Source organism: Lynx rufus, unplaced genomic scaffold, assembly GCF_022079265.1.
Source record: "Lynx rufus isolate CCGP_SWC_20201006 ecotype Redwood Valley unplaced genomic scaffold, mLynRuf1.p SCAF_7, whole genome shotgun sequence".
Taxonomy (NCBI): Eukaryota; Metazoa; Chordata; class Mammalia; order Carnivora; family Felidae; genus Lynx; species Lynx rufus.
In genome coordinates, this window is record NW_025814889.1 from 5,686,041 (window position 1) to 5,709,550 (window position 23,510).

Genomic DNA, 23,510 nt, shown 5'->3' on the forward strand with positions numbered 1-23,510 from the left:
ACAGCGTAATGTTGGTTGCAGGTGTACAATATAGGGATTCAACACTTGCGTACATCACCCAGTGCTCGTCACAAGCGCCTGCTTCATCCCCCATCACCTAGTCCCCCCGTCTCCCCACCCTCCCCTCGGGTAACCAGCAGTGTGTTCTCTGTAGTTATGAGCCTGTTTCTTGCCTTACCTCTCTCTCTCTCTCTTTCCCTCTTTGCTCTTTTGTTTCTTAAATTCCACATGTGAGTGAACTATGGTGTTTGGTTTTCTCTGACTGACTTACTTTGCTTAGCATAATACTCTCTAGCTCTGTCCATGTCATTGCAAATAGCAAGGTTCCATTTTTTGTTTGACTGGGAAAATAACTTTGTTTTCTTCTGGGGTGTGGGCAGATGACTAGTCTCAGAACTTCTGGAATTGCCTCTTGGTGCCAGTGACCTTTGTGACTTTGAGCCTGTTGCAGTGCACAGCCTTTTTCAAGAGCCAACACCCACTGTGACAGTGTTGCCAGTCTGGACATCCCCAAAGCAGACAGGTGCACGGACATGTTCTTGTGGCATTTCTCAAAGCAGTTGTACTTTTGGATGCGGTGGAAGTAGTCTCAGCAGATGACAGTGGTTCTCTGTGTCTTCATCTTGGACACCACACCAGGCAGAATCTGCCCTTGGATGGACACATCACCAGTGAAGGGGCATTTCTTGTCAGTGGGCTCCTTGGGCTTCTTGAAGCCTAGAGCAATGTTTCTGCAGTATCATAGCAGCTTCTTTTTGCCAGTTTCTCTAAGCAGGACCCTCTCTTGACTTTGAAAGTTGGTTGTCTGTTTTAGATGGGCATGGTGAGTCTAAAAGTCTGCCATCTTCCCAGCCACCTGAAGAAAGGACAAGATTTTATTCTTTCTTATAGCTGAGTAATATTTCATAGTTTATATATATATATAAAGAAGACATGGTATATATATATATATATATATATATACCACGTCTTCTTTATCCATTATCAATGGATACTTGGGCTGTGTCTGTAATTGCGCTATGTAGATTGTAGATAATGCTGCTGTAAACATCAGGGTGCAGGTATACCTTTGAATTAGTACTTTTTGGATAAATACCTAGTAGTGTGATTGCTGGATTGTATGGTAGTTCAATTTTTAACTTTTGGAAGAATCTCCATATTGTTTTCCAGAGTGGCTGTACAATTTGCATTTCCACCAAGAGTGCAAGAGGGTTCCCCTTACTCCATGTCCTTACCAACACCTGTTGTTTCCTGTGTTGTTGAGTTTTGCAGTTCTGATAGGTGTGAGGTGATATCTCTTTGTACTTTTGATTTGTATTTCCCAGATGATGATGAGTCATCTTGTCATGTGTCTGTTGGCCGTCTGTAGGTCTTCTTTGGAAAAATGTCTGTTCCTATCTTCTGCCATTTTCAGTTGGATTATCCATTTTTGGGGTGTTGAGTTTTATAAACTCTTTACATATTTTGGATACTAATCCTTTATCTGATGTGTCATTTGCAAATATCTTCTCTCATTCTGTAGGTTGTGTTGTGTTTTGCTGATGTTTCCTTTGATGTGCAGAAGCTTTTTATTTTGATTAAGTCCCAATAGTTTATTTTGCTTTTGTTTCTCTCGCTCTGGAGACATATCTAGAAAGAAGTTGCACTGCCCAATGTCCACAGGAAAGCAATGCCTGTGTTCTCCTCTAGGATTTTTTATTTTTGTTTTTACTTTTTTTTTTTAAAGTAAGCTTTGCTCGCAGCACCAAGCCCAATGTGGGGCTTGAACTCATGGCCCTTAGATCAAGATCTGAGGTGAGATCAAGAGTCAGATACTTAACTGACTGAGCCACCCAGGCACCCCTCCTCTGAGATTTTTTTGTTTTCAGGTCTCACATTTAGGTCTTTCAACCTTTTGAATTTGTTTTTGTGTATGGTGTAAGAAAATGGTCCAGTTTCATTCTTTTGCATATTGCTTTCCAGTTTTGCCAACATCATTTGTTGAAGAGACTGTCTTTTTCCTACTGGATATTCTTTCCTGCTGTGTCAAAGATTAATTGACCATATAGTTGTGGGTTTATTTCTGGGTACTCTATTCTGTTGCATTGATCTGTGTGTCTGTTTTTATGCCAGTACCATACTATTTTGATCACTACAGCTTTGTAACATAACTTGAAGCCCAGAATTCTGATGCCTCCAGCTTTGCTTTTCTTTTTCAAGATTGCTTTGTCAATTTGGGGTCTTTTGTGGTTCCATGCAAATTTTAGGATTGTTTGTTCTAGCTCTGTGAAAAATGCCTTTGGTATTTTGATAGGGATTGCATTAAATGTGCATTGCTTTGGGTAGTATAGACATTTTAACAGTATTTGCTGTTCCAATCCATGGACATGGGATGTCTTTCCATTTCTTTGGGTCATCTTCACTTTCTTACATTAGTGTTTTATGGTTTTCGGAACACAGGTCTTTCACCTCTTTGATTAGGTTTATCCCTAGGTATCTTACTGTTTTTGCTGCAAATGTAAGTGAGATTGATTCCTTAATTTCTCTTTCTGCTGCTTCATGTTGGTAAATAGAAATGCAACAGATTTCTGTACATTGGTTTTGTGCCCTGTGACTTTACCAAATTCGTGTATCAGTTCTAGCAGTTTTTTGGTGGAATCTTTCAGATTTTTTACACATAGTATCATGTCACCTGCAAATAGTGAATGTTTTACTTCTTCCTTACCAATTTGGATGCCTTTGCTTTCTTTTTGCTGTCTGATTACTATGGCTAGGACTTCTAGTACTATGTTAAGTAAGAGTGGTGAGAGTGGACATCCCTATCTGTTCCTGACCATAGAGGAAAAGCTCTCAGTGTTTCCCCACTTAGGATGATGTTAGCTGTGAGTTTTTCAAATATGGCCTTTATTATGTGGAGGTATGTTCCCTCTAAACCTACTTCATTGATAGTTTTTATCATGAATGTATATTGTACTTTGTCAAATGCTTTTTCTGCATCTATTGAAAGGATCATATGGTTCCTCTCCTTTCTTTTATTAATGTGGTGTATCATGTTGATTAATTTGCAAATATTGAACCATCCTTGCAACCCAGGAATAAATCCCACTTGATTGTGGTGAATGATTCTTTTAGCATATTACTGGATTTTGTTTGCTAGTATTTTACTGAGCATTTTTTGCATTAATGTTCATCACAGATATTGGCCTGTAGTTCTCTTTTTGAATGGTGTCTTTGTCTGATTTTGGTTTCAGGGTAATTCTGGCCACACACATTGAATTCAAATAGTTTCCTTGCTTTTCTAATTTTTGGAATTGTTTGAGAAGCATAGGTATTAACTTTTCTTCAAATGTTTTGTAGAATTCACCTGTGAAGCCATCTGGCCCTGGACTTTTTTTTGTTGGGAGCTTTCGATTATTGATTCAGTTTATTTGCTGGTTATTGGTCTGTTCAAGTTTACTATTTCTTCCTGTTTCTGTTATGGTATTTTATATGTTGTTAAGAATTCATCCATTTCTTCCAGGTTGTCCAACTGGTTGGCATATATTTTTTCATAATATTCTCTTAAAACTGTGTTTCTGTGGTGTTGGTGGTTATTTCTCCTCTCTCATTTGTTATCTTAGTCATTTGGGTCCTTTCTTTTTTCTTTTTCATAAGTCTGGCTATAGGTTTATCAATTTTATTAATTTTTTCAAAGAACCAGCTGCTGGTTTCATTGGTCTTTTCTATTGGTTTTTAGTTTCTATATCATATATTTTTGTTCTAATCTTTATTATTTACTTCATTTGGCTTCCCTGAGGCATTGTCTGTTACTCTTTTTCTGGCTCCTTTAGGTGTGATGTTAGTTGTTTGAGATTTTTCTTACTTCTTGACTTAGGCCTATATTGCTATGTGCTTCCCTCTTATTTATTTATTTATTTTGAGAGAGAGAGAGAGAGAGAGCACAAGCTCAGGAGGAACAGAGAGAGAGAGGGAGAGAGAGAAAATCTCAAGCAGGCTCCACGCTGTCAGTGCAGAGTTCGACGTGGGGCTTAAAGCCATGAACTGTGAGATCATGACCTGAGTTGAAATCAAGAGTCAGACGTTTAACTGACTGAGGCACCCAAGCACCCCTGATCCTCTGTTGATTTTTTTTTAATGTTTTATTTTATTTTTGAGACAGAGAAAGACAGAGCATGAGCAGGGGAGGGGCAGAGAGAGAGGGAGACACAGAATCCGAAGCAGACTCCAGGCTCTGAGCTGTCAACACAGAGCCCGACACGGGGCTCGAACTCACGAACCGCGAGATCATGACCTAAGCCAAAGTCAGATGCTTAACCAACTGAGCCACCCAGGCACCCCTCCTCTCTTGATTTTTTTAAAAAAATTTTTAACTTTTATTTATTTTTGAGACAGAGACAGAGCATGAACGGGGGAGGGTCAGAGAGAGAGGGAGACACAGAATCCAAAACAGGCTCCAGGCTCTGAGCTGTCAGCACGGAGGCCAATGCGGGGCTTGAACTCACGGACTGTGAGATCATGACCTGAGCCGAAGTCGGATGCTTAACTGACTGAGCCACCCAGGTGCCCCTCCTCTGTTGATTTTTTAATCAGATTATTTTTTATGTTGAGTTTTAGGGTTTTTTACATATATTTTATATGTTATTTCCTTATCAGGTGTATCATTTGTGAATATCTTCTCCCATTGAATAGGTTGCCTTTTCATTTTGTTGATGGTTTCATTTTCTGGTCAGAAGCTTTTTTAGTTTGGTGTAATATCATTTGTTTGTTTTTGCTTTCGTTGTCCTTGTCTCTACCAAATAGGAAAAAACAATATCACTATGAGTGATGTCCAAGAGTTTACTGGCTATGTTTTCTCTTAGGAGTTTTATGGTTTCAGGTCATATTTTAAATTTTAATCCATTTTGAGTTTATATTTGTATATAGTGTAAGATAGTCATCTCATTTCATTCTTTTACATGTAGCTGTCCAGTTCCCCCAATATCATTTATTGAAAAGATAGTCTTTTCCTCATTCTATATTTTTGCCAGTTCTTCATAGATTAATTTGCCATATAAATATGGGTTTATTTCTGGGCTCTCTATTCTATTACATTAATCTGTGTGTTTTTGTGCCAGTACCATACTCTTGGGTTACTGTCACTTTGTAGTGTAGTCAGAAATCCTGGAGCATGATAATTCCAGCTCTGTCCTCTCTCAAGATTGCTTTGGAAATTTAGGGAATTTTATGGTTTCATACAAATTTTGTGATTTTTGTCTTAGTTTTATAAAAAATGCTGTTAGGTGTTTTCATAGGGATCTCATTGACTCTAAAGATTTCTTTCAGTATGGAGATTTTAACAGTATTAATTCTTCCAATCCATAAGCCTGGTATATTTTGCCATTTACTTGTGTTATCTTCAGTTCTTTTCATCAGTGTCTTGTAGTTTTCTGAGTACAGTTCTTTCATGTCTTTGGTTCAATTTTTCCTAGACATTTTATTCTTTTTGATGACATTGTAAATGAAATTGTTTTTAAATTTATTTTTCTCAGGTTTATTATTAGTGTAAAGGATTTTTGTGTATTGATTTTGTGTCCTGAAACTTTATTTATTTGTTCTAATAGTTTTGGATGGAGTCTTTAGGGTTTTCTTTATAGAGTATTATGTCTTCTGCAACAAGTGGCAGTTTTACTTCTTCCTTTCCAAGTTTGATGCATTTTATTTCTCTTTCTTGTGTAATTGCTATGGCTAGGTATTCCAATTCTAGTCTCAGTAAAAGTGGGGATAGTGGACACCCTTGTCTCATTCCTTATCTTAGAGGGAAAGCTTTCAATTTTTCACCACTGAGTATGATATTATCTGTGGGCTTGTTATATATTGCCTTCATCATGTTGAGGTATGTTCCCTCTACACCAACTTTGTTGAGAATTTTTATCATGAATGGATATTGAATTTTGTTAAATGCCATTTCTTCATCTAATGATATGATATGATTTTCATCTTGCTATATTTTAATGTGGTATATTACATTGATCAATTTATGAGTATTGAACAAACTTTGTATCCTCCAACAAATCCCACTTGATCATGGAATATGAATTTTTCCTTTGTGTTCAGGAACAAGACAGGGATGTCGACTTTCACCATTGCTATTTGAGATAGTAGTGGAAGTCTTAGCCCCAGCAATCAGACAACAAAAAGAAATAAAAAGCATCCGGATTGGCCAGGAAGAAGTCAAACTTTCACTATTTGCAGATGACACGATACTCTATGTAGAAAACCTGAAAGACTCCATCAAAAAATTGCTAGAACTAATATATGAATTTAGCAAAGTCACAGGATGTAAAATCAACATACAGAAATCTGTTGCATTTCTATACACCAATAATGAAAAAGCAGAAAAAGATATCAAGGAATCAGTCCCATTTGCAATTGCACCCAAACAATAAGCTAGCTAGGAATAAACATAACTAAACAGGTAAAAGATCTGTACTCTGAAAGCTATAGAACGCTCATGAAAGAAATATGAGAGGACACACAGATATTAAAAAACATTCCATGCTCATGGATTGGAAGAACATTGTTAAAATGTCTATACTACCCAAAGCAACATACAAATTTAATGTAATCTCTACCAAAGTACCACCAGAATTTTTCACAGAGCTAGAACAAATAATCCTAAAATTTGCATGGAACCATAAAAGACCCTGAATAGCTAAAGCAATCCTGAAAAAGCAAAGCAAAGCTGGAGGCATCATGATTCTGGACTGCAAGCTATATTACGAAGCTGTAGGCATCAAGACAGTATGGTACTGGCACAAAAACAGACACATAGATCAATGGAACAGAATAGAAAACCCACAAATGGACCCACAGATATATGGTCAACTCATCTTTGACAAAGCAAGGAACAATATGCAATGGAAAAAGACAATCTCTTCAACAAATGGTGTTGGGAAAACTGGAGAGTTACATGCAAAAGAATGAAACTGGACCACTTTCTTACACCGTACACAATGATGTAAGTATTGTTATTTTTTAAAATTTTTTAATGTTTGTTTATTTTTGAGAGAGAGAGAGAGGTGAGAGAGAGCGAGGGAGGGGCAAAGAGAGAGAGAGAGGGAGACACAGAATCCGAAGCAGGCTCCAGGCTCCGAGCCGTCAGGACAGAGCCCGACATGGGACTCAAACCCATGGACCATGAGATCATGACCTGAGCCGAAGTCGTTCGCTTAACTGACTGAGCCACTCAGGTTCGCCCTGATGTGAGTATTGTCCCTCTTGCTTTCTTTTTATTTCCACCTAAATGGGTTATCTTGTTCCGTCCCTTCACTTTTAGGCTGTGTGTGTCTTTAGATCTAGTCTCTTACAGGCAGCATACAGATGAGTTTTTTAAATTCATTTGGCCACCTTATGTCTTTTGGTTGGAGCTTTATTCCGTTTACATTTTAAATAATTACTGGTAGGTTGGTATTTATTGCCACTTTGCTGATTGTTTTTGGGGTGCATTTGTAGGTCTTCTTTGTTCTTTTGCTTTCTTGTGATTGATGACTTTCTTTCATATCATGTTTCTCTCTCTTTTTTTTTAAAGGTATCTATCAAAGGTTTTTGGTTTGTGGTTACCGTGAGGTTCATATATCACAACTGATATGTATGGCAGTCTGTTTTAGGTTGGTGGTCATTTCACTGTGGGTGGGAAAGCAAACGGGGTGCAGCCACTCTGGAAAAGAGTATGGAGGTTCCCCACAAGTTAAAAAGAGAATAAAAGTTAAAAAATACCCTAAGATTCAGCAGTTGCACTACTAGGTATTTACTTAGAGGATACAAAAATATCAATTCTATGGGATACATGCATCCTGATGACTATAGCAGCATTATAAACAATAGCCAAACTATGGAAAGAGCCCAAATGTCCATTGACTGATGAACAGATGCAAAAGATGTGGTGTATATATACAATGAAATATTAGTCAGCCATCAAAAAAATGAAATCTTGCCATTTGCAATGATGCGGAGGGAGCTAGAGTGTATTATGCTAAGTGAAATAAGTTGATCAGAGAAGGAAAGATACCATAGGATTTTACTCATATTTAAGAAACAAAATGGATGCACACAGATGGGGGGAAAGAGAGGCAAACCATAAAACAGACTCTGAACTGTAGAGAACAAACCCAGGGGAGGTGGGCAGGGGGATGTGTTAAATGGGTGATGGGAAATATGAAGGGCACTTGTTGCGATGAGCAGTGGGTGTTGTATGTAAGTGATGAATCACTGGGTTTTACTCTTGAAACTAATGTTACACTATGTTAACTAACTGGAATTTAAATAAAACATGGAAAAAATTATTTGGTGGTCATTTAAGTTCAAATGCATTCTGAAAGCACTACATTTTACCCCCCTGCTTATGTTCATATTTTTGATGCCATATTTTATATCTTTTTCCTTAGTTTTACTCATTAAGTCACTATTGTAGATTTAGTTGATTTTTACCGCTCTTATCTTTTAATTCTCTTATTTTATAAGTGGTTGATTGATCCACTGCCCTATTTTTATGTTTGCCTTTACTTATGAAATTTTTTTCTTTCCTATGTTTTTTTTTTTTTACTTCTAGTTATGACCTTTTCTGCTTGAGGAAGTCCCTTATTATTTCTTGTAAAGCCTGTTTGCCTGTTTAGTGATAATAAACTCCTTTAGCTTTTGCTTGTTTGGGATATATTTACCTACCCTTCAATTCTGAATGATAACCTTGCTGGATAGAGTGTTTCTGGTTGTAGGTTTTTTCCCCTGCCAGTACTATGAATATATCTTACCACTCCATTCTGGTCTGTTAATTTTTTATTGAAAAATTAGATGAGAGTCTCATGGGGGGTTTCACTATGCATAATTAATTGCTTTTCCCTTGCTGTTTTTATAATTTTCTCTTTCTCTTTAATTTTTGACATTTTATTTCTGATGGATCTTGGTGTGTATCTCTTTGGATTCATCTTGTTGTGAACTGTTGCTTCCTGGACCCGGATTTCTGTTTCCTTCTCCAGGTTAGGAAAGTTTTCACTATTAGTCTTAAAGAACTTTCCTGCCTCTTTCTCTTTTTTCCTCTGGGGTGCTATAATAAGGATATGAGGATGCTTGATGTCTCAGAGGCCCATTAAACCACCCTCATTTCTTTTAATCCTCTTTTCTTTCTTCCATCTTGAGCCTTCCTCTTCATTATAGTTTTGATTTGCATTTCACTAATGATTAATTATGCTGGTCATCTTTTCATATACTTGCCAGCCATTTCTGTATATTATTTGGTGAAATGTCTATTCAAGTCCTTTGCCCATTTTAAGTCAAGTTACTTGGTTTTTGTTTTTGCTATTGAGTTAGGAGTTCTTTATTATTCTGGATATTAATTCCTTATGGGATGTATGATTTACAGATATTTTCTCCTATTATGTAGGTTGCCTTTTCACTCTGTTGATTGTGTCCTTTGATGCACAGAAGTTTTTAATCTCACTTTAATCCAATATCTATTTTTACTTCTGTTACCTGTTCCTTTGGTTTCATATCCAAGGTATCACTGTCAGACTTAATGTGATGCAGATTTCTCCCTGTGTTTTCTTCTAAGAATTTTATTGTTTTAGGTCTTATATTTAAGTCTTTGATCCATTGAAATTTTTGTATATAGTGTAACATAAGGGTCTAATTTTATTCTTTTGCATGTGGATATCCAGGTTTCCAAGACCATTTGTTGAATTGACTGTCCTTTCTCCATTAAAGATTGTTAGCCCCTTTTTTGAACAAAACAAAACAAAACAAAACAAAACAAAACATTAAACCATAGATGTGAGGGCTTATTTCAGGGCTCTTTATTCGATTCCATTGGCTTATATGTCTGTTTAGGCTAGTACCACACTCTTCTGATTACTGTAGCATTTTGTCTTATCTTGTTTTGTTTTGTTTTTTGTTTTGTTTTGTTTTCGAGAGAGAGAGCAGGGGAGGGGCAGAGGGACAGGGAGAGAGAGAATTTTAAGCAGGCTCCAAGTGTGGAGCCTGATGTGGGGCTTGATCTCACAACCATGAGACCATAACCTGAGCCAAAATCAAGAGTTGGATGCTTAACCAACTGAGCCATCCAGGCGCCCCTGGTTACTGTAGCTTTTAAATAAGTTTTGCAACCATGATATATCTAAGTTCTTTAACTTTGTTTTTATTTAAGATTTTTTTTTTAACTATTCAGGGTCCCTTGATATTCCATATTAGTGTTGTTGGATAATTTTTTTTTTCTACTTCTGCAAAAATTGTTCTTGGGATTCTAATAGGGGTTGCAGTAAATCTGTAGGTAATTTTGGGAATGTTAACATCTGAACAATATTAAGCCTTCCAACTTATAAACATGAGATTTTTAAAAAGTAGGATCTGTACCCAATGTGGAGCTTGAACTCACAACCCTGGGATCAAGAGTCAGATGCCCAGGTGCCCCTAAACATGAGATGTTTAATTCATTTATGTCTTTAATTTCTTTCAGCAGTATCTGGTAGTTTTCAGTGCACATACCTTTCATCTCATTAGTTAAATTTATGCCTAAGTATTTTATTCTCCTTGATGCTACTGTAAGTAGAATTGTTTTTTTAATTTCCTTTTTGAATTGTTCATTGTTAGTATATAGAAATGCAGTGGATTTTGTGTGTATTGGTTTTGTATACTGTAATTTTGCTGTATTTGTATTTAGTAGTTATAATAGTTTGTGTGTGTGTTCGGTGGGGGAGTTCTACATATAAGATCACGTTATCTGCAAACAGAGATAATTTTACTTCTTCTTTTCCAATTTTGATGCCTTTTATTTCTTTTCTTGCCTGATTGCTCTGGCTAGGATTTCTAGTTCTATGTTGAATAGAAGTGGTGAAAGCAGGCATCCTTGTCTTGTTCCTGATCTTAGAGGAGAAGCTTTCAGTCTTTTCCTATTGAATATGATATTAGCTTTGGGCTTTTCATATATGGCTTTTATATCTTGAGATAGTTTTCTTCTATATGTAGTTTGTTGAGTATTTTTTATGATAAAAGGGTGTTGAATTTTGTCAGATGATTGTCCTATATTGTTGAGATGATCATGTGTTTTTCCCCCTTCATTCTGTTAATATGGTATAATAAATTAATTGAGTTTTATGTATTGAACCATTCTTACATAAATAAATCCAACCTGGTCAGGATTATTAGATTTTTTAAGAAACCCATTTCTTGAAGTCAGTTTTAATGATTTATGCTTTTTTTCTAGGAAATGACCTATTTCATCCAGATTTCCAAATTTATTGAGATATAATTACACATGATAGATTTTTATAATTTTTAACATCTATAATTGCCTTTTGTTTTTGTAATTATAACAAATGACATCTCAATTATTAACAAGTAGTCAAATAGTTGTTTACTTAAAAAATCAAATTTTGGATTTACTGATGAAGTATACTACATAATTTTTCTTAATTTTTGTTTTTTATCATTAAAATTTTCTTTTTTCCAATTTTTAAGGTTTCTTTGCTATTATTTCTGTGACTTGTTTTTGGTTAGTTCATTTTTAAATACTTTTTTTTTACACATGAAACTAAAGTACTTTTAATATGGAAAGTTTCACATACACGGAAGCAGAGAAGATGCTACAAAAACAATCCCTGGGCATCAATCACCTAGTTTCAACAGACATCAAGTTTTTTCTGAATGTGTTTCATCTTCTTTCCTCTACATTTAAACTTGTCTTTCTGGAGTATTTTAAAGCAAGTCCCAGATGTCATATTTTTCAGTTGAATACTTGTATTTCTAGCAGATAAGGACTTTTTTTTTTTGCTGGTTTGTTTAATAAAACCACGAGTTTCCCTTATTTATCTTCTTTGTTTTATAATATATAAACTTAAGTTACACATTTTTCTTTGAGTACTTTTATGGCCTATCCCAGAGGTATTAACCTCTATATTCTTATTGTCATTCATTTCTAAATAATTTATAAATTTCATTTTGATTTTCTGTTTAATCTAGAGGTCTTTGTAAGTCTGTTCTAAATTCCTCATGTAGATAGAATATTATTGCTGTCTTCCTACTGCTGCTTTCTAATTGTGGTCAGTGGCTACAGCCTTTTCACTTTTTTCCTTGTAGAATTTGTTGACACTTTCAGTGGCGGGTTTTTAGAACAACAAGGGCGTATGCCTATTGAGTATTTACTGTGTGCCACACACTAAGTATTTTCCATATGTTAACTCATTTCATTCTCATACCAACTCTGTGAGGCAGGGTACATTTTTCCTGGAAAGAGTGTATTATCAGTGTTTATGGACTTTAAAGTTCTCTTTTTATTTATTAGGTCAAACTTCTTAATTCTGTTAGTGAAATATTCTTTGTCTTTACTTATTCTTGTTTACTAATGATGAAGGAGCATGAGGCAGGCTGAGGGGCAAAGCATAAGCTAGCACCCCCGCCCCCCCCCAGGTGGGATCTGTGTGATGCTCCTCGGACACTCCCAGCTCCCCAAGAACAAAGGCAAGGGGTTTAAGTGCTTGCCATGGTGATGTGGGAAACTAAGGCAAATGAAAAATTAGGGGCGCCTGGGTGGCTTAGTTGGTGAAGCGTCCGACTTCAGCTCAGGTCGTGATCTCGCGGTCTGTGAGTTCGAGCCCCGCATTGGGCTCTGTGCTGATGGCTCAGAGCCTGGAGCCTGCTTCGGATTCTGTGTCTCCCTCTCTCTCTGACCCTCCTCCGTTCATGCTCTGTCTCTCTCTGTCTCAAAAATAAATAAAGGTTAAAAAAAAAAAGAAAAATTAAATTCCCCTACTGCCTACAGCCCATTGAGAAGTCCTTGAAACCTGCAGAGTGACCTCTCTCTAGGAGCTCAGCGGCCTCAAGGATGGCACTTTGCTGGGGGCAAAAGAGAACCTTAGCTTAACATTACCCCAACCTCGAGGATCCTGTAAGTCAACTTCCTCTATCTCAGCTGCCCCAAGATATGTGCTGGCAATCATCTTCCAAGCTTATGCCCCGCCCCCCCCGCCCCCCCCCCCCCCCCGCCCTGATATACTTCTAAAGGGTCTCAGGACTGAGGTTTTATTAAATGGTAGTAAATGGTGTTTATTTAGCAACCGCTAGCGCCTCAAGGTCCTGGAAACCTTGCTTCTAAAATTCCTTAGAGACTTACTCTATCCCTGACCCCCTCCCAACCCGAGGGTATATAATGAGTTACCTGGCAGGACCCCAGTGCAGCTCTTCCTGCCCCTGGGTCCTGTCCCCATGCTTTGATAAAGTCACCTTTTTGCACCAAAGACGTCTTCAAGAATTCTTTCTTGGCCGTCAGCTCCGGACCCCACAAACCCCCATTACCCCAAAACTTCATCACTAACACATGGGTATTTTAATGCTTTCCATTTTGACAATGAATGTATCTTTCTTCTTTTTCTATCAGTTTTGTTTTTTATAGTCTTAAAATCTTTATTTTTACATGTATTTTCATGTTTTTCTTCAATCTGGAATGTATTTGTTTCAATTCTGTTTTATCTGGCATCAGTATTACTATACCTGATGTTTCTTTCCTTCTTCCCTTACATTTGTTTCCACCTTTTTTTTCTTCCTTCCTTTACCTTTCTTTCCTTTTACATTTGACTAGTATGTCTTTTCTTATTTTTTTCTCCAAACTTTCTTGTCATTTGTTATGGGTCTACCCCTCTTAAAAAGCATTTGACAGGCTTTTTTTGCCTTACGAATCTGAGACTCTATCTTTTATTATAAAGATCTAACTCATTGGCATATATTATGATTACTGTCATGCTTGAATTTATTTCTCCCTTTTACTATTCCTTCTTGTAATTGTTTCCTTAAACTTTATTTGTTCTATTTTTCCCTTCTAATTGTTTGTAAGTAAAACAGCCTATTTCTTTTTTTTTTATTTTTATTTTTATTTTTTTTTAATTTTTTTTTCAACGTTTTTTATTTATTTTTTTGGGGACAGAGAGAAACAGAGCATGAACGGGGGAGGGGCAGAGAGAGAGGGAGACACAGAATCGGAAACAGGCTCCAGGCTCTGAGCCATCAGCCCAGAGCCTGACGCGGGGCTCGAACTCACAGACCGCAAGATCGTGACCTGGCTGAAGTCGGACGCTTAACCGACTGCGCCACCCAGGCGCCCCTAAAACAGCCTATTTCTAATCCTCTAGTGTCTACCCTTATATTAAAAGAAAACATTTAAACCTTGTGTGCTTTTTGCCTCTAATTTTTTTATAGATTTAGGCAAATGATTATCTTTTTTTTTTCAAGTTTACTTATTGTTTCCTACTCTTTGGCCATTTTACTATTTCCATCAAGATCATCTTTATGAGGGATGAACAGGGTGCTGATTTCCTTCACAAAAGCTAATTGTTCCCATGAGTAAACAAGTATTTGGATTTACAGTCTACGGACATTTTAAGTGCCTTGGAATTTCAGGGCAGAGATTCCGACTTGGGTAGACCTATGTTGACCTTTTTAATATGGTCAGTGGGTCTTAAGACAACAACTTATCCTTCTGAATTTACAATGTAGTTTCTTTTAGGGACCATCTTTGTTAGAGTATGTGCAGAGGATTAGGAGTTGCAGTATTGATGACATTTTCCCCATGCTCTGCAAAAATGCTTGAAGGGCAAAGATATTGAGCCAAATGGCTAAGAGGGAATTTTTTGGATCATATCAGCATTCTAGTTATATTGTTCTTCCTGTCTTTATGTCATCATTGATTATTGGCAGTTGGCCTTTTGGGAGAACAGGAAGAGGAATGAGGTCTTAATAATGCTGCCTCTACTTCATATTTCATTTGTGCATTCACCACATATTATTGAGTACCTGTGATGTGCTAGGTATGGTTCCAAGGGCTGAAGGTGTGCTCGTTGTCCCATCCTCAGAAGTTCAGTCTGGTGGCAGAAAGTCCAGCATAAGAAAAGCCAGGGGAGAGGTGTGCAAGGGTGCTGTGGAACCATAGAGGAAGGCCCTTAATTTGGCCAGATTGAGTCAGGAAATGTTTCCCAGACAAGGCAATTTTGGATGAAAAATTGCAGGATGGTTGGGAATTGGCCAAGCCAAGAAGTGGCAACACTATTCCAGGCATGGTCAACTGGATGTTTAAAGCCAAGAAGTGAGCAACAGGAGGGTTCCATGGACTGTAAGTGGCTGAGATTAGGAAGTGGGTGGAGGGAAGGAGGAAAATGAGGATGGAGAGGGAGGCAGGACCCGGATGTGAAGGAAAATGAGGAACCATAAAACCTGGGTTCTTAATTTAGGCTCAATGGAGAGAATTTAGGGAGCCCCTTTGACAAATTGCATTCAGAAAAGGTCCGAATCATTGCTTTAAAGGAACCTAAGAAGTAGAAGTAGGAATGACACAATCACTAACCTGTTCGAATGATCTTGAGCTGCCCTGAGGATGCATCAGAGGGGTTGTTACTGTGGCTGGGAGACCCTTAGGACACCCTTGCTCTGGTGCAGCCAGGAGGAGATGAGAACTGGACCTAAGTTTATAGCAATGGAGGTGGGGGGAAGAGGACAGAGGGGAGAGGCAGACAAGATAAGACTTGGGGTCTGATAAATAGGGGGAGAGGGGGTGACATTTCAGGATGAGACCAAGGTTTCTACCTTGAACTTCAGGTGGAGGGGTTGTGCTGACCTTCCCTGAAGTTTGTATGACACTGTAGATTTTATGTAGTATCTTTAATTTTAAAATCCTTGCTTCTGAAGTGTGTCTCATTCTCTGCACATTATAAATGTACAAACCATGTTATAAAGACCTTAAATGGCCTTTCCAAAGTCAAAACCATGATTTCTGACATCAAGTCTGGTGTTCTTTCCACCACACCATGGCTACACCATGTCAAGGCAGCATTTGGGGCAAAATAAAAAGGACTCATTGCAACTATTACTAATGATCTATGATTCTGTATAATAGGCAGGATGCTTTTTATTAAAAATTTTTTTTGTATGGAAATAATTTCAACTTTATAAAAAAATGCAAAAACAAAAATAGTGCAAAGAATACCCAAACACCCATTACTGAATTCGCCTGTTTTTTAAACTTTTTTGTCCCCTCTGCTTTATTATTTGTTCTCACAGTATTTTTTCCAAGCCATTTGAAAGTAAGTGACATACATTATGGCTCTTTATCTGTGAATACCTCAGTGTATCTTTTCTAAGAATGAAGATAATCTCTTATGAAATTCTAGTTCACTGATAAGCTCTAAAAATTTACAGTGATACAATATTTTAGCTAACATACCTTCCACGTTCCAATTTGCCAACCGGCGCAGAATTGGTGCATTTTCTCTGCAGTGTGGGATTCAGGCTGAAGGCAGGCATGTCATGAGTCATTAGCCTCCTTTAATGTGAACATTTCCAGAGTTCCTTCACCTTTTATGACATTGATTTTTTTTTTGAACAATATTCTCCTCTCTTTCTCAACTCTTCTTTTTATTTTTTAAATAGAACATTTCACATCTTGTACTCAAGTGATGTTTTCTCCTCAGGATTATATTGAGGTTAGGCATTCACGGCTGGGATACCACATAGGTGATGTGTCCTTCTTAGCGTAGATGGTTTGGAGAATCACAATATCCTCCTGTCCCTCGTTGGTGATGTTACCCTTGGTTACCTGGTTGATGTATTGCCTAGTTTCTGTACCACTTAATCACTGTTTTTTTTTTTTTTCCTTTCCTTGCTAAGGAAGTGTCTTCATGGAAAGACACTTTAAGGCAGTGTAAATATTCTGCTCCTCATTACAATTTCCCCCTAGATTTAACATCCATAGATGATTCCTGCCTACTCCAAATGACTTTCCAATTCTACCAATATCTCCATATTTACCATTCACCCCCAGCTTTCTACTGGAGGCAGACTCCATTCTTTCTCACTTATTTGCCTATTTATTATTGGTACGGACTCACAGGTTCCTTGTGTTCAGTGATTTAGAATTCATTACTATACTGAATTATTTTGATGCTCAAACTGTCCCTGATGTGATCATTGGTAGCCCCTTCCATCTGGTGCCTTTTGACATGCTGCCATCATTTTTTTGAGCATTTCATTACTTTGTGGTATGACAAGATGTTTTGGCTCATGTCACACCAGCCCTTGAATAAGCCATTTCTATAAGGGATTCTGGTTCCTCTAATGAGGAATAGTATTGGAGACTAAGACAAGGTGCTCATTGCCAATGGAGCGTCCTTGGCCTTTTCAGCAGAAAGAGTTGGGAATATATGCACGTGAGAGACATACTCATGTATATGTGCGTATACACAGACATATGCACACACACATATATATGCACATATGTAGATATATCAGCACAGAAATGTGCTTATACCCAAACGTGTACGTAGGTTAGAAATCGTGAGCCCATACTGATTCCTGCAATTCCAGATTACCACCCAGGTTCTTTCTCATCTCTCCTGCATGTCCCTTCTTCCACAGTGATAACCTTGGCTTCCAACATCAACACATTCAATCATTTGTTCAACCCTGTATCACATCTAAAGCACTGTCACAATTGCTTTGCTGATACTACTATTGTTAAAACAAAATTTTGGAAAGGAGTTCAGGACTTGTTTGCAATTCTTCCATCCACTCTTCCTGGACTCAGGATATTTGTTTAAAGACTGTGTTCATGAGTTACTGGGATTAGTTTTCTTTCTTTCCCCCCTCTTTTTTCTTCTCCTTACCAAGGTTATGTTGTTCATTTGCAATACAACTGGATTGCTTTGTTTTAGTTGGCTGACAGAGATCTTTATCCCCCTTCCTATTTTTCTCTACTCTGATTTTGTTTTTGAATATGTAGAATATCAGCATACTTTTCAAAGTCAAAACTATACAAGAAGTGTTCTCAGAGAATGCCACTCTCTCCCAAATATCTTCTGTCACCCTGGCTTATCCTTCCTGTCGTCCTTCCTGCAACGATAAGCAAACGTGTAAAGCTTTTCCCTTTATTTAAAAAAATACTGCATAGGATACACAGTTGACCCTTGGACAACACTGGTTTGAACTGCACAGCTCCACATATATGCAGATTTTTTACAGTACATGCTGTAAGTGTATTTTTTCTACCTTACGTTTTTCTTAATAACATTCTCTTTTCCCTAGCTTACTTTAAGAATACAGCATATAATACATACAAAGTATGTGTTAATCAACTGTTAATGTCATTGGTAAGGCTTCCAGTCAACAGTAGGCTGTTGTGACATTTCCGGGGAATCAAAAGTTGTATGCGGGTTTTCTGCTGCAGAGGAGGTGGTTGGTGCCCCAACCATGATGTTGTTAAAGGGTCAATTGGATCTTCTTGCACTTTTTTGTCTCATCTACTGTTGTCTCCTAGAAAGCGCTCCCTATCAGTCTTAGAGATCTTTCTTTTTTTAGAGTAGGCAAATGCTTTTTGAATAAGTTTTTTAGTATTAGCTTGACTTCCATCGTGAACTTCATTTACATAATTTTAAGCCACAGATAATACTGAAATAAAATAATTATACTGGAGAATTTGGTGAGGCACAATACCAGGCACCCAGAGAGCACCCTTTGCCTTCTTCTCAGGACCTCTCCCAGCTCCACCTTCCCCAACTTGAAATCTGATCGTGTTGGTTTCCTGCTGCATACTTCCTGTTTTCTGTAGGATCAAGTTCAGCCTCCTGGGCTGTGACACGTTGGCAGGCTTGCCTAATGCCTCCTTCCTTTTCACTTCAGATTTTCTGGACGTTCTTCAGTTCCCCACACCCACCACATTCTCCCTCACCTTCGAGTCTTTGGAACTTTCTTCCCTTTTTGCATCATTCACATGTCTCTTCTCCAGGAAGGCCTCCCTTGACCCACTATTTCATTTACTCCCCACCATGTGCACCTGCAGCACACCCTGTGTTTCATACTCTGTATTTGTTATGATGTAAATGGTGTGTTTGTTGCACACTCCACGAAGGTATAAATTGTGAATCATCCTTGGTGATTCATTCCCTCATATCTAGCATCATGTTTGGCCTATGTTCAGCACCCAGGGAACGCTGTGGGACTGAGCTCCAAAACTGAGAATGTGCTCCAGGTTTTCTGAATGAATGAGTGAATGAATGAATGAATGAGTGAAATGATGCCAAGCACTCATTTAGGGTGATGGGGTGTAGGATGTTATACTTATTAATCAACAAGTAATAATTTGCTGTCATTCCCCATGGCCCCATTGGAAGGGAAGCCTATGGGGATTATGGCAGGAGTTGTCATAACCCGTGGATGTCATTATGATGCCCGGAGCCTCATGACAAGCCTCCTGTGGAAGTCTAACTTTGAGGTCGGGTATTTGGAGGTACCAGTTTGCTAAAACAGCGTTTCCTGCCCCCTCCTTTGGTCCTAGGGCTCTGTTGTTAACCTAGCGCTGGTAAGGGTTTTCTCCACACGTTCCAAGCTAGAAGTACACAAAGGAAAAGGACGGCCAGTCCGTGGTATTCTGTTTTGCCTCCAGTTTCCATAGGAGAAAGAAAAGGGTGGATGTCTGTCTCTTCTTGCCACACACTGCTATGGGTGAAAATACTTCATAAAAGCCGGAAGATCTAGTACTTTTAAAGATCTGCAAAATTGTGATGTCTAAAAAGGTCTCCCCCCCCCCCTTTGCCTCTTTTATGCCTTCTTCCTCCCTTTCAGTGATCATGGGTTATCAGATGTTTCTGGTCACAGAAGAAGACAGGCTGGTTCCTTCCAAGTTCTTAGCAACTGTAACCAGGCACCAGTCCATGGGACCTTATTTTTGATAGGAGTGTTTTGTACCGTAAGGAGGGATTTCAGGGTCATACTCCACGGGTAATAACCTACACTCAGGGCAGCCTTGCCTAGGCAGCCTTTCCAGCCCAAGTACCAGTAGCCTGTGAGGGCTCTCGTCTCATCCTTTGGTCTTGGAAGGGAGGGAAGGCATGGCAGTCCGGATTTTTTCTCACAGTCCCATCCTCTGTAAATAGACCGACTTGTCAAGATCATGGGTCAAGAAGCTCGGAGGGAGGATCGAGAGTAACACTGCAGCCCTACACACTCACCTGCCCACCCCTGCTTTTGTTACTGGGCAGTGATGAAAAATAAAGGAAGGTGCTGGAGAGAGAGAGAGCTTCCTGGACTATAAGTCCCCTGAGGGCAGTGACGGTGGCTTTTCCATGCCAACAAGGTGGGATGTAGGTTCAAAAAAGGAATGGTGTGGTGTAACGTGGAGGGAATGGCCCCCACATGGAAAAAACAGCTGGTTCTGACTACAGTTTAGTTTGAAAATGGAGAGAATTAGGAAAAGCATGTTGTCAGAATAAAAGTTGGAGATTCGAAATGAGAGAGACCTGGGTCCAAATTCTGCCTTGGCTAATTGGTTGTAAAATGGGGCAGTGAAATGGGTACGTAATACGCGACTCATGGGGTTGTGTGGATCTACTCTCTTCCTGATACATCAGATGCTTAATCAATATTGTTTCTTCACCCAACTTCCCTTCTCTAAGCGAAAGCTGTGGTGTGGAAACTTTGTAATCTTTATCTTCCACACCATTGTTGAGGAAGCAATGGATTGGGTCATAAAGACCCAAAAGAATTTTAGGAATGGCATCTACCGTCCGTCACCCTCCCACCGTGACTTTATGGATGCCACCTGTCAGCTGGAAGTTTTTGTTTCCTTAAATGCAGATGGAGGGGGTTGGCTAGCCAAGTACCCTCCAGTTCTGAAATGTAATGAGGTACCTCTGTATTAGGAGGCCATAGCCATCTCCCTTCGTGCCCCCTTTCTGGGAAGATGATAGAAGATCCAAGGAGAGAGTGAAACTCGGTGATCAAGGCTAGAAGTTTGATCTCCAGAAATCAGAATCTGTATTAAATTAACAGAACGCTTTCATCCCATTTTCAAAAATCAGACCGTCACCCGCTGCTATAAATAGACTATATAAGTATATATAAATGTCTCCAATGTGCTTTTGTCACAGAAGCTGTGACATGAAATGAACAAAGAAACCAAAGTGGATACAGATTTATTCTCAGAGTTCCCACACACATCTGGAGGGAATGTGTGTAAGATTTACAGTGATATAAGGCGACGATGTCCGGAAAAAGGAGAGCTTACTTTGAAAGAAATGGTGGGCTTGTGACCCAAAGACCAGGAGTTTGTGAGCGTGAGATTAGAGGTCTTCTCACTTTCCTGCATTGGAAGGAACCTCAGTTCTTCTGAAAAGGCCAGGAAAATTGCATTGACCAAAAATAAAGCTGGTGTCAAGTTCATTCTAAAAATCAACATCACAAATGCACTAAAATCCCGAGAACTAGTTGGAGGGCCTGTCGGGCTGATTGGTCAGCCCGGGAAGACCCACCTGGGTGCAGCCAAGGGACCCATCGGCTTTGGTCTGACGGAAGAAATGAGCACTTGCTCATCTCCTTGTCCCCACAGTGCAAGTGGGGGCCTCTTCTGGGGCTGAGATAGATCTCTGTGTTCTCTGCATGCAGGTGGCCTTCTCACCAAGGAATCGCGGAGAGCTCTTTGCAAACAGTTCACCAGAACCACAGGGCCTCCACCCAGACACGGGGACGGCAAGGCCAAGGGACAGGGGGCCAAGTGCTTGAACTGTGATTCTGGCTCAGCTACTCTGTCACTCTATCTTCTGGTCAATGCATTTTTTCTCTTACCATCTTCCTTCTGTAAAAACTGAATCCACTTTTCTAGCACTGATGCCTCAGGCACCTACCGGTGCAAAGGGCTGAGGATACGCACACGCTCCCCCATTCATTACATAGAAGCTCACACGAAATAAGCAGCCGTGCAAAGCATGTGTAAGGCCAGCTTAATATAGAGAGATTATTTACCTCCTTGTGTTTATGTTGGAGGTTCTTCTTAAAATTATTTTATTATTTTTTAAATGTTTATTTTTGAGAGAGAGAGAGAGAGAGACGGAGACAGAGACAGAGAGTGAGCGGGTGAGGGGCAGAGAGAGAGGGGACATAGAATCCGAGGCAGGCTCCAGGCTCTGAGCTGTCAGCACAGAGCCCGACGTGGGGTTTGAACTCACGGACCACGAGATCATGACCTGAGCTGAAGTCGGACGCTTAACCGACCAGGCCACCTAGGCGCCCCGAGGTTCTTTTTTAAAATTAAAATTTTAAAATTTCTTTAATTTTTCCCCAGCTATACTTAAGTGCATAATTGACAAGACTTAAATATGTAAAGTGTACAACTTGATGTTTTGATATATGTATACATTGTGAAATTTTTCCCATAAGGTAATTAACATATACATTTCCTCACATGCGTACCTTTTTGTGTGTGTGCGCGTGTGTAATGAAAACACTTACAATCTATTCTTTTGGCAGATTTCAAGTATACAAGACAGTACTGTTAGCTATAATCACATTGCTCTAGATTAGAACTCTGGAATTTACTCATTTTGTGTAACTGCAGCTTTGTATCTCTTGACAGGAATCTTCCCATTTCCTCCTTGTCCCAGCCCCCCGGGCAGCCCTCATTCTACTCACTGCTTCTATGAGTGTGATTATATATGTAAGTGGGGTCATATAGTATTCATCTTTCTCTGGCTTATTTCACTTAGTAATGACGTCCTCCAGATTCATCCATGTTGTTGCAAATGGCAGAATTTTCTTTTTTTAAGGCTGAATAACACTCGTTGTATATACACACCATTCTAGCTTCATCCGTTCATCCATTTGTGGGCATTTAGGTTGTCTCTGTACCCAGACCAGTGCGAATAATGCTGCAGTGAACATAGGATTGCAGGTCTCTCCAAGATACTGGTTTCATTTTCTTTGGACGTGTACCCACAAGGGGAATTGCTGGGTTATAGGGTGGTTCTATTTTTAATTTTTTGAGGAACCTCCCTACTGTTTTCCACAGTGGCTGCACCAGTTTGCATTCCCACCAACAGTGCACGAGGGTTCCCCTTTCTCCACATCCTCTCCAGCATCTGTAGTCTCCTGAGTTGTTCATTTTGGCCACTCTGACTGGCGTGAGGTGGTATCTCAGTGTGGTTTTGATTTGTCTTCCCCTAATGATGTAGTGACTCTGAGAACCTTCCATGTCCCTTTTGGCCACCTGGATGTCTACTTTGGAGAAATGTCTGTCTAAGTCCTTTGACCATTTCCAGTTTTTATTTTTCTGCTATGGAGTGGTACGAGTTCCTCGTATAGCTTGGGTATGAGCCCCTTAACCCCTTAGTGTCTGCAGCAGCAGAAGGGCTGCTGGGGTCCTTGGTGTGCAGGCTGCTGGAGTCTCCTGCTCCTCTCCTCTTCAGGGAGAAGCCATGTCAGGTGTTTCAAGAGGATCCCTTGCTGCTGAGGGCTGCCAGCGCGAGGAGGCGTGATGGGGATAAAACGCACCGGTACAGCTGACCCTCAAACAACACGGGTTTGGACTGCACAGGTCCACAGATATGCAGAGTTTTGTTTTGTTTTGTTTTGTTTTGCTTACAAATACAGTACTGTACAGGTGTTTTCTCCTCTTCATGATTTTCTGAACACTTTTTTTTCCCCCAGCGTACTTTATTGTAAGAATACAGCATACAACACGTTGGACGTACAGAATAGGT

The 23,510-nt window shown here is 39.2% G+C and overlaps 1 pseudogene; it reads right to left on the bottom strand.

The window, feature by feature from the left end:
* Nucleotides 1–390: 390 nt before the first annotated feature.
* On the bottom strand, nucleotides 391–16,302 carry LOC124501248 (40S ribosomal protein S11-like; annotated as a pseudogene).
* Nucleotides 16,303–23,510: the final 7,208 nt, after the last annotated feature.